The following is a 17,481-nucleotide window of genomic DNA, read 5'->3' on the forward strand; positions in this document are numbered from 1 at the left end:
AAAAATGATGATGATGATAACAGCAAACAAATGATGCTTACGCCACACAAGACACGATAGCACATTCTTTACATATGCTACTCATTTAATCTTTTATATTACAAGGTTTCTAATTCACAGAACTTACAATTTTGTTGAGAACAGCATTAAAGTCCCATCATCATTTCTTTATTACCATAAGTTCCCTTTCTTAAGACATGAAAAAGGTCTGCTATATTTTGCAGACGTGTTATTTTACAGTGAGTTTGAATTCTCCTATGCAGGTCATCTGCACTTTAGGCTTATCTATGACTTCATGCCTTTAAGACAGTGTGTTTAAAAATAGGCCCAAGACACAATCAACTGCAGAATGTAGCGTCATCATTTCTTTATTACCATAAGTTCCCTTTCTTAAGACATGAAAAAGGTCTGCTATATTTTGCAGACGTGTTATTTTACAGTGAGTTTGAATTCTCCTATGCAGGTCATCTGCACTTTAGGCTTATCTATGACTTCATGCCTTTAAGACAGTGTGTTTAAAAATAGGCCCAAGACACAATCAACTGCAGAATGTAGCGTCTCTAAATAGAAGCAAGCTTTTTAATCACTTCTATCACTTTTTTTTCCACACAAGAGGAAAAGGAGGGGCTGGCAGGTGGGGTGGTGGTTGAGGGTGGTGGACTCCAACATGGCTGATGGCAGTTCAAGTCCTGGACCTGGAGGTATGCTTTCTCACTCCCCTACTGACCCCCATATCTATGACTTCATGCCTTTAAGACAGTGTGCTTAAAAATAGTCCTAAGACACAATCAACTGCAGAATGTAGCATCTCTAAATAGAAGCAAGCTTTTTATCACTTCTATCACTTTTTTTTCCACACAGGTGGTGGTTGAGGGTGGTGGACTCCAACATGGCTGATGGCAGTTCAAGTCCTGGACCTGGAGGTATGCTTTCTCACTCCCCTACTGACCCCCAACACATACATATACTCTGTTCCTCTCTGGTCATATTAAATAAATAAAATAAATAAAGTTAAATAAAATTATTCTTTAAAAAGAGAGAGAGAGAGAGAGAGAGAGAGAGAGAGAGAAAGGAAAGTTTATTGAGAGAAAGAGCATCCAGGGGTCTGAACCAAAGGTACTTCAGCCCACCCTACGGATGAGACCAACTAGAGGTGATGTGATATGATGGATTTATATGGGAGGAGCAGAGGGGTAGGGTCACAAGGAGGAATGTACTTTGATTAGCTTATTTGCAAATGTGACCTTATCAGCCCATCGATGGGTGTCAGCTGCCAGTAAGGAAAGGATCTGGTCAGAGAATTCTGGCCAAAGGTGGCTGCAACCATTTCCTTTTTTTTCTGACAGGGAAATTACCTAACGGCCATTCAGGTAACATCTAACATTTCTAGCCTTTATCTTTTATTAAAACATATAAGATGAGGGTGGGATTATGGGTGACAGTCAGTCTTCTATCACTTCTTCAAAGTAGAGGATATATCTTTATAAACATAAGACCTTTAAGTCCTATCCTGTTGACCTCCATTATTTTTAGTCAGTCTCTCTCTTATTACTATACTTATATTTTCTCTGTACTAGTTACAAGAAAATATTCTTGCCTTCATCTTTATGGGCTGAAATTATATTTACATTATGTACATAATTATAAGAGAATCATGAGCAATTTGAGAAAACAGCAGGTATTTTCTAACACTGATTAAATGGGAATAGGGTCCTCAAAATTTAGGTATAACTGAATGAAAAGTCACATACGTATGATGGATATTCAGAGGATGTATATCCAGATGAAAGACTGCAAATGTTTATATAAATATGAAAATAGTAAGAATCACCTTTATAAAACAATGTTAATATACTTAAAGGTATCAAATTTAAAATGTTCAGGAAACTTGGCATCTAAAAGCATTGACATCATCGACTATTTCTACAAATCATTTCCAAAAAAACCAGCAAAAATCAGCCATAGATTATATTCAACACAAGACAAAGTTAGTCTTATGTGGCTAACCCAGCATTTACATAGTGGTAAATCAATGTTTTGAAAGGAGGTAAGTTACTTAGTAAACGATTGATTACTTAAACAAATCATTTTAAACTATTATGTGCCAGGTACTATTTTTGGCACTGGGGTTACCACAGCAAACAACACTAAAAAATTCCTACCACTGGGCCAGCCTGTGGCATGGTGGTTAAGGTGGTTGGATCCCACATGGCCGATTTTGTGGAAGTCCCGGACCCAGTGGCTTGAAAAACACACCAGGTGCAGGTACATGTGCATGTGTGCCCAAAATCCAGACAGGAGAATGAAGGAGAAGGCATTGTGGCATGGCTATTCTCCCAGGGGGTGATTTCTCACTTTCTCTCTCTCTCTTCCTATTCTTGGCCCTAATGACATAAGTTCACATAACCCCCATAGAAAAACCCCATCTCAGTCTATTTTCTTGTGGATTCTTTCAGTTCCCTTGAGAAATTATAAATAAAACTGGGTATTTTCTCACCCTCCTTTTACACAAAAGGCAGAACACTATATATTTTATATATCCTTTGCTTTTTTCCCTCCCTACATAATGCTATTAACCTGAAGAATTTTTTAAAATGTTTTATATTACAATTGATCACATACATTTTTACACTGTATGACATTTCTTTTTCCAGCACAATTACCATGCATATCAGTCAAGACAAAGGCATTACTATCCACATCGTCAGCAGCAAATAGCTTTTCATTTTTTTCAGATTTTTTTTTAATTCTTATTTTTTTAAACATTCAATCACTATATATCATTTCGCTTGTAAAGAAAATTAACTTAACATGAAATACTTCCCAGACCAGTCCAGTTGAGAATACTATATATGTTATTATCTACAAGTTATAAACCATTTCTGTGTCCCACAAAGATCATGCCTATTTTTTTCTCCTGCTTTCCTTCTCCATATTCTTCTTTTCTTCCCCCACCCTGGTTTCACACTGCATTCAGTGTCGTTTTATGCCCTCCAATATTTCAGTCTCTACCACAGAATGCAGATAGTTGGTATATATTAAGTGGATAAATACAATATATTTCTTTCATAGCCTGGCTTGCTTCACTCAGCAGTAAATCCTCCATATTCAACCACTTTCTTTCTTTTTTTTTTTTTTGGAGAGGTTTTCGCTACAGGGCGCATGCGCTCGCCAGACAGACAGAGAGACATAGAGACAGAAAACGAGAAATCACCCCCCAGGGGGGATGGTCACACCGCAATCCCTTCTCCTCCATTCTCCTCTCGGGATCTTGGGCACGCACGCACACGCACCCGGCATGAGTTTTAAGCCACCGGGTCCAGGATGCAAACCGCAGTCGACTACGTGGGAGTCCAGCGACATAGCCATTATGCTAACTGCTGGCTCCCCATATTCAATCATTTTCTATTAAATCTCAGGGTCTTGTTTTTTATGGCTGAATAGTATTCCACAGAGTATATGTACCTCATTTTTTCAATCAATTCATCTGTTTGTGGACATTTGGGTTGTTTCCATGTCTTAGCGATCATGAATAATGCTTCAATAAACATTGATGTGCAAGTGCTTTTCTGACTGAGCATTCTTCCTTCCTTTGGGTAGATACACAGAAGTGGCATTGTTGAATCAAATGGTGGTTCTATTTGTAGATCTTTGAGGAACCTCCATATTGTTCTCCACAGTGGCTGGACAAATTTATACACACACCAACAGTATAGGAAAGTTCCCCTTGCATCACAACACCACCAACACTTATCACTTTTTGTATTTTTAATCTTCACTATTCTGACAGGGGTTAGGTGGTATCTTATTGTGGTTTTAATCTGCATCTTCCTTATGATGAGAAATGTTGAGAATTTCCTCATATGCTTTTTGGCTGTTTGTATGTCTTCCTTAAAGAGCTTTTTGTTCAGCTAATTTTCCCAGATTTTAATTGGGTTAATAATTTTTTTTTCAGGTAAGCCACTTGAGTTCTCTGTGTATTCTGGTTATCAGTCCCTTATCTGAGGCCTCGTCTACAAAAATATTCTCCCATTCTCGGGAACCAGCAGTTAGTGTAATGGCTATGTCACTGGACTCCCACGTAGTAGACCACGGTTCGCGTCCCGGACCCGGTGGCTTAAAACTCACGCAGGGCGTGTGTGCATGCATGCCCAAGATCCTGGGAGGAGAATGGAGGAGAAGGGATTGCGGCGTGACCATCCCCCCTGGGGGGTGATTTCTCGCTTTCTGTCTCTATGTCTCTCTCTGTCTGGCAAGCGCACGCGCCCTATAGCGGAAACCTCTCCAAAAAAAAAAAAAAAAGTATATATATATATTCTCCCATTCTGAGGGTTGTCAATTCACACTAATTACTGTGTCCTTTGCTGTGCAGAAACTTCTTAATCTGATATAGTCATACTTGTCTATTTTAGGGATTATTGCATGTACTTTGGGAGTCTTATTTAAGAAGCCTTTGCCTATCCCAATATCTCCCAGAGTTTCCCCAGTGATTTTCAACAGTAGTTTTATAGTCTGAAGTCTTAGCTTGAAGAAATTTTTTTTAAAGTTTATTTATTTATAGAGAGAGTGTGACAGAGAGAGAGAGAGAGAGGCTGCCCTTGTTAGAGTCTTACCGTGTCACAATCCTTCCCCCAGCCACCCAGCCAGGATCATAGGCATACCTGATAAGTTCAGATCAATCCAAGATCTTAAGCTGGGATCCTCATATGGCTACAGAATCATACAGTAGTGCCTGACTGCCTGTGCCATCATGGCTGGTCACCATTTCGAAGATCTTTACCTTCCAGTACTTAGAAAGCTTTTAATGGTTTCCTAATACTTTATGAATTGTTTAATTCTATACTAATAGGCACTTGGGTGGTTTTCCAATCAATACTGTAATATATACCCTTATACAAACATAGAAAACATAAACTTTAAAAAGAATTAAATAAAAACATAACATGAAAGTAGAAATTTCAAGATTGAAAGAATTTCAAAAAGTTCATTGAAAATAGAATAAAAGAACAAGTTTACTTTCACACAAAAGAAAAATTGAAATCTATGTAGGAAGTTTTTTCATAATACACAGTTTGTGTGAACACCTTGAAGATCTCTCATATGTTAAAATCACCTTGGACCTCCACATATCTACATTATTTTTCAACCAAAAAGAAAAAATTAAAAACTTACAACTAAAATATCTGACTAGCTTTTTTTTTTTTTCACTACACTCACTCTCTAGTAGTAGACCATTATTGAAAGGTATCAGAAAATAAAAATACACAAAAATATGAACCTTTTTAGTATATGATACAGCACTTTACAGGAGAAGAGAGAAGCAAAATTCTTCCTAAGATATTAGAAAAGCAGTCCTTGTAAAGCAATCATAAAGCACAATAGTTTTTTTATATTTGAAAACTTGAATGTAGTTGAAATGAGCATTGACTGATTTAATCAAAGTGGTTTTTTTTTTCTTTTTTTGGAGAGGTTTTTTTGCCATAATGCACGTGCACTCGCCAGAAAGACAGAGAAACACAGAAAGCGAGAAATCACCCATCCCCAGGCGGGCTGGCCACACCACAATCCTTTCTCCTCCATTCTCCTCTTGGGATCTTGGACACACACGCACACGCACCCGGCGTGAGTTTAAACCACCAGGTCCAGGTCTCGAACCATGGTGGACTACATGGGAGTCCAGCAATAGAGCCATTATGCTAACTGCTGGTCCCTGGTTTTATCAAAGTTTTAAGATATTCCCATTGCTGCTAAATTTTCCATTTTTTTTTCTTTTGGGTCTTTAAATAAAAAAAAAAAAATGTTTAAATGAAATTAACCTGACTTATGATGGAAAACTACAGGTATAATTCAGAAAATCCTCCCCCCTCAAAAAAAAAAAAAAAGAGGAAAATAGGATAACACAGTTACCGATATCAATCAAATGTTATGGACAACAGATATAATGTAATGACATGGAGGCTAAGGAAAGAATGAGGTGTCTGCAAAATAGCTCGAAACAGGGCTCTGAGGGGCTAGCAGATGACTTAGTAGTTATGGCGCTGGACTTCCATATGGCCGACTGCAGTTCAAGTCCTGGACTTGGAGGCTTGAAAATCATGCATATATGTATGCCCCTAAATCCTGCAAAAGTAATGGAGGAGAATGATTGCAGCATGGCCATCCCCCAAAAGGGTGATTTCTTGCTTTTCCTCTTACTGTCTCTCTCTGCCTCATTCCAGCAAATGCATGTATCCTATGACAAAAACATTAAAAAATAAAACAAAAAACAGGCTCCTATTCCCACTTTGAACTCCAACTCTGAAGATGATGAATCTGAGTGGTGTTTTTTATTACCCTTTTGATTTTTAGAGAAGAGTATTTTAGAAATTAATACTGGGAGAAATAGTTGAATTATGTACAATGGGTCTGACACTTTCAGAAAGAGAAACATCCAAAGGGAAAACAGTCCAAAGTCTATTGTTTATGTCCTTTTCTTTTTTTAGAGTATGGCATACATATCCCTAATTGAGTATAATAAACCCTAATAAAGAACTTATTTTTAAAAAAAACTTACGAAAACTTTCAAAAAAGAAAGAAAGAAAGAATAGCATAATGAACCACCATGCACTTACCACCCACATTTAACAACTATGATGAATAGTTATCAGTATTGTTCCATCTGTATTATCAGCCACTGTACCTTTTCTGTATTTGGAGCTTGTGGAGGGTGGTTACTGAATCAGTCATTTTTGTAGCCAAAGACATGTCTATTGCATAGAAAGTTTTCAGAGGTTTTTTGCTAAATGAATCATTTAATCAATGAATGAATCAATCTTCATTTAGTCAATTCATTCCACTTCCCAGAAAATGAGTCTGTCCTTAACAAAGGATGAATATTATATATGATGAATGTGATAATAAGCAAATATATGCAAAAAAATTCTTTGAAACATGTTCAAAAACAAGCATTTCAGAGTTAATTTAGGCTAACATTACGAATTCTTCTTTAATGAGAGAATCTTGCTGGTAGAAGCCTTCTTAAGCCAGTAGAGACTGAGAAACACAGTTGGAAGCGCACCAATGACAGAATTAAAACAATCAGGCCTAAATTCATAGTGACAACTTGCAATTGAGACATCAGCCTGTACCTTAAAACAATGTCCTTAAAGTAACTTTAAAATATGCCTTTTTGTAGAAATAGCAGGTTTAAATTGATGTAATTTTACTTCTTTCCGATGGTAGAGTGTATGTCTTAAAAGTCAATGCTGGAGCCAGCAAGGGCATAGTGGTTAAGGCAGCTAAATTCCTCATGGCTCACTATGCTCTTTGAGTTCCAGACAGGTAGCGCAGAAAACACATTGGGTATGTGTGTATGCATGTGCATGCCCAGAATACGGGAAAAGAATAGAGGTGAGGAATTGCACCCCCAGAGGGTACTTTCTCACCTTCTTTCCCCCTCTCTGTCTCACGAAGATATACATCCTATAGCAAATTAAAAAAAAAAAAAGCCATTGCTAGTAAGTGTGCACACATAGAGAAGTGTATAGACATGCAAAGTCAAACAAACACAAATAATGACATCATTTTGGCATTTGTTTTTAAATGACTTAAAAGCCAGCTCTTATTTATCTGGGACCATATAGATTACCTCCCAATATAGCTGTTATAAAATGTGAATATATGCTACCAGAATCTCTAAAATGTCAACTGAAATGTGATTAAATGAATCATCTAGATTTAGTTTATACCACACTAAACATGTAAACATTTTGAAATATGATGTCTTAAGGATGGTATTGACGTTATTAAAAATGATTGATACGCTATTTGCTTCAAGAAGCAGTAATTTCTACCAATACAAATGCTAATATTTGGAAGTCATTACGATTAGAATGAAGTTTAAGTATTCTGAGGAAACTCATGCATCTACTTGTGGGAAATTGGTGGCATAAATGAGAATAAAATTTGGGACATCCATAAAGAGGTATTTTAAAAGAGTTCATCTGCCTTTTGTTATTTTCAACATAATGAATAAAATATTGTAATGACTTTAAAATTTATATAATTTAGTTATGAAATTTTAATATAGGCAGTAGTGGTATTCTAACTCTAATAACATAATTAAATTTAAAATTCAGATTCTATTTCAATAAAGCAAAAATTGTAAAACTTATATTTCCTTAAAAAGTAATCTGTTGATAATGATGTCCATGCTGAAGCTAGCTAGTGCAGAACTATTAATAAATCAGACTACTCTGTACAAGAACTGCAAATTTTACTATCCATTTTTAACCCGGTCCTTCTCCCCAGTCCATCTACAATTAATTTTAAATTATGAATGTCCGAGGAACTGCACCATATGCTGTTGTACATAGACTTATGTAATAGTAGACCTGAAATGTATTTTTACTTGAGTGAAAATGGAAAACATCTCAATTTCACTAACAATTTTTCAAGTTATTGAAAATAATCATTGAAATTATCACACAAAATTCATAGAAATAACAAGATAATTGTGCAAGTGGATTTGCATAGTTATGTTTCATGAATATACATATACATATGTCGCTATGTGTATATATACATATGTATGTATATATATCTGTGTATGTGTGTGTATGTATGTATATGCATGTGTGTGTATGTGCATGTGTATAGTTATTTTATTAATTCCTGAAAAGAATTATTTGGAGACTGCCGTTGTGCCATGGAAGAAAATTAAGGACTGAGATTCAGAAGATCTGATTCGTATAAAACAAAATAGTAGTTCAGAGATCTGTATGTTTTTGTTGCATGAATATACACACAGAGAAACACACATACTGTTTCAGAAAGAACTTCCTCTGAAAGGATTATTTGGGGATTACCAATGTGCAGTGAAAGAGAATTATGAATTAAAGTTCAGAAAACATCAATTGTCCCAGACCTGCCTATAATTCAATTTGGGGGATGCCACGTAACTACTCTGCACTTAACCACTTTAGGCATCCAATTCCTAATCTGTTAAATTATGGGGATATGTATAACAATGTCTGAGTCCCTTTCTGATATAAAAAGTGCTAATATTGAAAGTAGTTAGAATCATCACCTTTCTTTAATAAGGATTTTATATATCTTAAAATTTATAAGAACAATGTATTAACAGTGGATTAAGAATGGCAGCAAAATACAAACATAAATGAAAAAAAAGTCACAGTTATTCTATTATCCAGTCATAGCCATTACTGATATGAAGTCCTCCAGACTTTTCCTTAAGTGCATTATTCAAAACAGTAACAAGGATTTCTAATTTACTTTTATTTCTAAATGCCACCTTGCCATGTTATTAATTATATGCTTACAGAATTAAAAATATTTTTATATATACATAAAATATATTTAACCAGCCCCTCTCTTGGAACTTTTAGATTATTACTAATTTTTTTTTTATAAATGAACTGGTAAACAACATTGTACATATAATTTTGCTAACTTCTCTTTTTCCCTTATAAAAATGTACAGATGTGGGATCATTAGGTCAAAGCTTCTTTCTACCTTATGAGACAGCTATTTCCCAAAATGTTTTTATCTCTGCCTCTAGGCATTCTTTTTTTTCTTTTTTTTAGAGGTTTTTGCTGTAGGGTCACGTGTACTGGCCAGAAAGACAGAGAGAGATAGAGAGACAAAAATCAAGAAATCACCCCCTGGGGTGCAATCCCTTTTCCTCCATTCTCCTCTCGGTATTTTAGGCATGCACACACATGCATCCAGTGTGAGTTTAAGCCACCGGGTCTGAGATTTGAACCACGGTCGACTACATGGGAGTCCAGTGACATAGCCATTATGCTAACAGCTGGTCTCAGCTGCTAGGCATTCTTTAAAGTGAAGACTCTTATTTGATTAATTTATAGTCTCTACACATTACCTAGCACATATACAATGTCCAAGGACATTGTTGGACAATGTTAAATACACATTAGTTGGGTGAATGAACGAACCACATACATACATAGTCCAGTCATTCTAGGGTTCCCAGCCCTGATGCAGGTCATCTTTAGGTCCTGTTGAGCCATTATTAAGGCTTCCTAAGGATACATTTCTGTTCTGAATTTCACCAGAGAGGTATGGGTCAAGACAGACTGGTTGCAACACATGTGCATTTTGTGTGCCAAAACATTTCTTTGTGATGGTGACTATATGATGGCCAGAAAACAATCAACCATATCAACATATGAAGGCAAACTACACAGTGCAATCAGAAGACCTAGGCCTTTATTTAGACAATTCTAAGATGTCAATTATGGGTAGTCGTAAGGCAGTCTTTTATCTTAATCCACTAAGTGACTCAACTGTTTATCCTTAAGAATTACCACATTATATCTATTACTTCTGTTACTCCTGTGTCCACTAATCCCATCACGACTAACCCCTGTACCACTTATTTATATCAATAATAGAAACTATTAATTGACTGTTTATGATGTGCCAGCCACAAACATCCTCTATCATAGAATCCTTACAACAGCCAGGCATGATTATCTCTAAGTAAGGAATTTCAGAAGTTCAAATAACTTGCCCAACATTCTAAAGCCAGTAAGTGTGAAATACAGTACGAGGATGTTATCCCAGACCTGCGTCATCTATCATGTCAATAAAGTCTATCATTCTATGGCCCTTGCAAATCTTATTTATTTCAAAGCTAGAGAAAGAGGCAATATTCTTAGTTCCTTAGCTTTAATGTTCTGCCATTTCTTCTAGGAAGGCAATAAAACTGCTATACTTGCTCCCTCCTGTCAATAGTGTGCCCACCTTTAATATAATAAATCAGACATTTAGTGCCTCATATCCATAGTCTAACATGTTACCAAATCTCATAATATGTACTGAAACAGAAAGAGACAAATATTGAATTCTAAAGCAGTACTGTCTGATATTTTATTAAGGCTTATAATTTAAAGTCTCTAGAACATAAACAAATGTAAACACGGGCAATATCAACAAAGCATAGACAAAATGTCTCTAAGGCTTGGCTTGAAAAAAAGAAGTACAGAACACTGGTGTTTCCAGTGAATATTAGAGTTCATATACCACATTCTTCTATGCTGAGTGGTAATTTCAATTAAAAATAACACTAACCATAAGGCATTTATCAATAGGCTGGGAGAATTATGTCATTAAAGTCTGACTTTACTGACTAATTTTAACCTTTGATTAATTGCTTTTGAACTTTTCAGTTTATGTTCTGAGTACTAACCTGGGCATTTCTGTCTTTAAAATAAATGTGCTTATATAGCTGTCAGATGCTCAAAACACCTCAAAAATGGTGCTATGAGAATACTTACCAATACCTTATGGAAACATCTTCCCCACATCACCTAATTCACTAGGCAGGTGAGAGAAAATACCTATAAGCAGTGAAGTCCTGGAGAAGTACCAGCTGAGGGTTCCTGGTAGAACCAGAGCTGGATTCCCAGACATGAAGTTCCATAGGTCCCCAAGCACAGAAAGACCACAGCCTTAGTTTTACACTGACACAGTCTGCTAGAATCTTAGTAATTTCTCTCTGAACTTGTGCTGTGCAATTGAAATCAGTTGAGACAGTGAAATAGAGCATGAGCCCAGGAGATATGTGCAATGTGCATGTTTGTCACTCTTTGCTGTCCTGTTCACATGTAGTAATGCCCCATGAGCACAGAATTCTGGTGGCCCCACGATGTAGGAGAATTCTGAAATATTCCACATAAGTATAAGGTAAATGCGTGATGCCTATGGTGGAGTAAGTAGGGATGTTGAGGCCAAGAAGGCCACACTTTCCAAGTGAACTAGAACTTGCTTTGAGTACAGAAAGAAGGTGATGATTTTCTAAGAGCCAAATGACCAAGGAACCTTATCATAGCCTTTCTTAGTTGTGTTACTTCTCTTTAGCAGTCAATCACTTATACTGAAATGATGACATAAAAGGAAAAGGAGGCCACCAATACACTGTGGCTGAGACCACATGGTCAGCATGAGTTTAGCTCCCATTCCAACCGAGGCTGGCTGTGCATGGTGAGCACAGTTGTAATCCTCTGTAACTAGAAGGCTGGGATGAGATAACCATGACATGGTGAGATCTTGTCAAAATTGCCAGTCTCTCTCTCTTAAAAGATGAGAAGAAAGAGAAACAAAGAAAATAGAAACAGAGGGCAACCTATAGTTCCTTTTCCTTTCTGTTTTTACTTACTTATCAGTAAGGTAAAGGTCCAGATTGTTAGTAGAATGTTCATGTGTCAATATGTAAAATATAGACAGTTGAGTTAATTTGGGGCAGTATTCTACTGTCCTGGTAAGAAAAAAAAATGCATATGCATATACACGCCACAGAATGAATTGTGTAACTTCTACACACAAGTTAAATGGCCCTATATATGTATTTAAAACTGTCATTGTACAATGTAAAGACAAATGTAAAATCATGCTGATTATTTAAAATATTTTTACTTAGAATGCTATTTAACATCAAATAATAGGAAAAAAAAAAAAAAGCTAGCTCAAGTCCAGTAGGAACTACAGAAAAAAGTGTTATATTTTAGTACCTTTAATGCAACATTTCCCCCCTATATTCGTATTTTTCATTAGACAATAATTATGTAGCTGGCCATGGGTAATGATTGCTATAATGAAAAAAAAAAAAGCTAGCTCAAGTCCAGTAGGAACTACAGAAAAAAGTGTTATATTTTAGTACCTTTAATGCAACATTTCCCCCCTATATTTGTATTTTTCATTAGACAATAATTATGTAGCTGGCCATGGGTAATGATTGCTATAATAGGGGATTCATGTGTGTAGATTATATTATTTTCATAGAAAAATAAAATGGTTATTTTTTAGGGTTTTCACCACAAAGGACAGAGTCATTGCAAATAGACTCTTGTTTCTTTCTAGGCATGCTGGGTATTGAGAGGAAATGGGAGGAGCCATTCAAAATAAACCTCAATTGGTCACAAGGAAATATTATTTTTTTTAAATTTCCTTCAGGAACTAGTACTCTACTTAGCATACATATCCTGGAAAAGGTCATTTCTTAAGTGGCACGCAGATGACTAGGAAATTGAAATGATCTCCTACAAATGAGTTATTTATCCTATTCCTACTGACAAGATAGACCTCAAATGCATTAATCACCTCCTTATTTCTGAAAAAATGTTGCATATCATAATGTGTACTGTTTTCTGGAGAATTCTGGTTTTACCATTTCATTGAAGATTTAGAAAAGCTAAGAAAAAAAAGCTGTTGTATCTTCCTTACATTCTATTAAAGAACTATCAAATGAGATAAAAAAATACTTTTTTCTTTCCTTTTTAAAAGTCTTTCTTGAAAAGCATCATATTCTACTAGGAAATGTCAATTTTGTTATTTTCTAAGTTGTAAAGTTTTTTTAATTTAGTGATTATTCTCATAAGCAATCATAAATGTAAAACCTATTTTTGAACAAGAATGGTCATTTATTCTAATGTATATCCAGGGTGTTTTAAAAGATGAAGAGCTAATTCCAATAGGAGTAGACTGAATTATTTATGTGAGTTGTATTGATTACTTCTGGAATCAGAATTTTTTTCTTCTTCTTCAGTAGTTAAATTCCTTTACCACATCTAATAGTTTAAATTTTTTCCACAATTTCTTCTTATGTCCCATACACTTAATATTACCATTCACAATAAAAATGTAGACATTATAAAAAGAAAGTTAACATCTACCTTTTCGGTAAATGAATGCAATTATTCCTCAGCAATAGGGAGTGGTAATGAACTGTGTTTCTCTTATGTCTTCTGTGTGATGACTACCTTGGAAAAGAAAAAAAAAATCCTATACACTATGGGCAACTGTTTGCTCTGGTAAATATTATGAGAATTAATGGAGGGGATCAAATTACTTTTAATGGGACATCAATGAGAAACATCACATTAAATCATCAATTCATGCTATTAACAAAAATGAAAATGTTATAATATTATAAGTAAGACATGTCCAAAGCTCATTTAGGAGACCCTCATGGGCAATAAGTAATATTGAAGCAAATATGAGAAGGCCAGGCAATAAGTAATACTGAATTAAATAGGAGAAGGCCAATAGACCTAATACCCTCTTTTGATCCTTTCTAATTTTTTCATTTTATAATATAGTTACAACTTTCCCTGAAAAGATAAAATTAACAACAACTGGGAATCTGCCTTACTGTCATTGCTCTTGGAGGACACGAGAGATGTGGTCACTTACCATCAAAAACAATGTAGCCAGATGTTCCACATCAACTAACTGCCACCACATTTAAGCAGCTATCACCAACTAATGTGGTGGTAATGAGAGTAGCTCTTACAAATGAAAATCAGATGTGCACATCCCCTGACATCTGTGATGTTCATTTCATCAACTGAGCTTTTAACGACAATTAACTGCAGTTTTCACACGTTGGATACTGCTCCCTTGTCACAAGGTATTTGACTATATTTTGAGAAAGCTAGAAAATGTAGGGGAAAGAAAGCACATTAAAACCTTACAATTAAAGCATTCAGGTAAAAGTGGGGTTAAAAAGTAAATGCATTTGTTTCTCGGAATTAAAGCAAACAATTAATTATGCCTATTTTGAAAATGGAAAAGTGATTCATTTGGTAACTTAAGACTCCAATAGAACCAGACCTTCTCTCTCTCTTTACATTTCTCTCTCTCTTTCTCTCTTCTCTTCCTGGTTCTTAGTGTGGTTGGTAGAGCTGGAATGGAGAACCCATTGCCTTTCTGTTGTGAAGCAATGGATAGTCACATTCTAATCCTTAAAGCTACTTGAACTGGGCATTCTCAGTTCAGCTTAATTCTGTTGCCTTTCTGTGCATTTTTCCCGACAAAAAACATATTCAGGAAATACCTATCCTCCCAACTGGCACCAATATATTACCATTTTTTTTAAAGATTAGGTCATGCAATAACATGCATGATCTTGGAGAAAATTACATTAATTTAAAAATTCAGGCACAGGAAGAAAAATGTGTCAAGATCTCACTCATCCCTGAAACATAAAAAAGTTGACTTCATAGAAGTGAAGAATAGAAAGTGGTTACCACTACTGGTATGTTTGGGGATGTGCTGCAAACAGTATTTGCAAACTTAGTTAGTTAGGAGGAATAAAAAGATCTATTATAAAGTGTGGTCATTATCCGCGGTTCGCGTCCTGGACCCGGTGGCTTAAAACTCACGCCGGGCGCGTGTGCGTGCGTGCCCAAGATCCCAAGAGGAGAATGGAGGAGAAGGGATTGCGGTGTGACCATCCACCCCCGGGGGGTGATTTCTCGCTTTCTGTCTCTATGTCTCTCTCTGTCTGTCTGGCGAGCGCACGTGCCCTATAGCGAAAATCTCTCAAAAAAAAAATCAATATGCTATATGTTTAGGAGTTTATTTATGGGGTTTTTATTCTGTTCCATTGTTCCACCTGTCTGTTTCTGTGCCAGTACCATTGTGTTTTGATTACCACAGCTTTGTAGTATATTTCCGGGTCAGGGAGTGAGATGCCACCCACTCCACTCCTCTTGTACAGGATTGCTTTGGCAATACGAGGTCTTTTATGATTCCAGACAAATTGTATGATTGTCTTTTCTAGATCTGTGAAGAATGTCTCTGACACTTTGATTGGGATTACATTAAATATGTAGATTAATTAGGAAAAAAAAGGAAATAGCCATTATATTGCTAAATAAATTTCAAGGTAAGATAAATATATGAGAATATATATTTTCATTTATTAAAGTCAGAAAATAACCTTAATTTTTTTTGTTGTTCCTTGTTCAGAACTATACGCACTGTTTTTCTTATGTTATTGGAAAACCAGGAGACTTAAATCAACCATATGAGATTATCAACAGTTCAAATGGTAACCATATATATTGGCCCATGGGCCATTCTGGGATGTATGTGTTTTGTGTGAAGATCCTGGATCCAAACTATAGGTGAATATAAATGTCTTATTATAATAATTTTAGTTTTAGCATTAGTTCTTCAAAATTAAATTTTTATTTATATGATTTAATTTGATGCACACAGATATCCAGTTGTTCTTTTTGTTTGCATATTTGCTTTTTCAATTTGTAGTAATCACATTAAACATTCTATGGGGTAGGAGATTTTATGTTCAATGTTAATTAAATGAATCCATTTGCAATTAAAAAAAAAAGTGTGGTCATTATGATAAACAATATAGTTTGAGTATCCCTTATACAAAATGCTTGAGATCAGAAGTGTTTTGTATTTTGTATCTTTTGAATTTGAAAAGTGTTTTGTAATTTGTATCTTTGCATATACATAATTAGATATATTAGGGATAAGATCCAAGTCTGAACACTAAAGTTTCATATGTACCTTATGTACTTAGCCTGAAGGTACTTTCATACAACAATTTTTGTATTGCAGCGCCTTGACTGAAACCCATTACAGTAAGTCAGGTGTAAAATTTTCCATTTGTTATGTCACAATGACTCTTAGAAAGTTTTGGATTTTGGAGTATTTCCTATTTTGAATTTTTTGATTAGCAATGCTCAACCTGTATTCTTAAACAATGCTAAACTGGGACGAGCAGTTGGTGTAATGACTATCTCGCTGGACTCCCACATAGTAGACCACGGTTCAAGTCCTGGACCCAGTAGCTTAAACTCAAGCTGGGTGTGTGTGTGTGTGTGTGTGTGTGTGTGTGTGTGCCCAAGATCCTGAGAAGAGAATGGAGGAGAAGGGATTGTAGCATGGGCATCACCCTGGGGGGTGTTTTCTCTCTTTCTCTCTCTCTGTCTCTCTCTGTTTTTCTGGCAAGTGCACACGTTCAATAGCAAAAACCTCTCCAAAAAAAAAATGCTAAACCACTAGCTACATTAACTAAGAAAAATAGAAGATTCAGATCCATAAAATCGGAAATGAAAAAAGGGACATTACCATGGATATCACATAAATACAGAAGATCATAAGTGACTATATGCTAATAATTGAAAAACCTAGAAGCGATGGATGATTTTCTGGCACATATCGTGTACCTAGGTTGAACAAGATATAGCAAGCTTGAATAGTAACAAATTGAATCAGTAATAGATAGGCTATCAGCCCCCTCCAAAAAAAAAAAAAAACAAGCAAACAAACAAAAAACCCAGGTCCAGATAACTTTAGGACTGAATTCTACAAATTCCTAAGAAAATTAACATTGATTCTTCTCAAACTATTTCAAAAGATCCAAATGGAGGGAACCCCACAAACTCATTCTATGAAACCATTACCATCTTGATTCCAAAAGCATACAAAATCAAAATGAAATAAAAATCCACAGACCAGTATCTCTAATAAATACAGATGCAAAAATCTTCAACAAAATACTGCCAAACCAAGTCCAACAACACATTAAAAAAATAATACATCATGACCAAGTAGGATTTATCCCAAGGATGCAAGGATAGTTTGACATATGTAAAAAATAAATGTAATGCTTCATATTAACAGAGGGAAAGACAAAAATCATAG

This window comes from Tupaia chinensis, unplaced genomic scaffold (assembly GCF_000334495.1).
Source record: "Tupaia chinensis unplaced genomic scaffold, TupChi_1.0 Scaffold000406_1, whole genome shotgun sequence".
In the NCBI taxonomy this organism is placed as follows: Eukaryota; Metazoa; Chordata; class Mammalia; order Scandentia; family Tupaiidae; genus Tupaia; species Tupaia belangeri.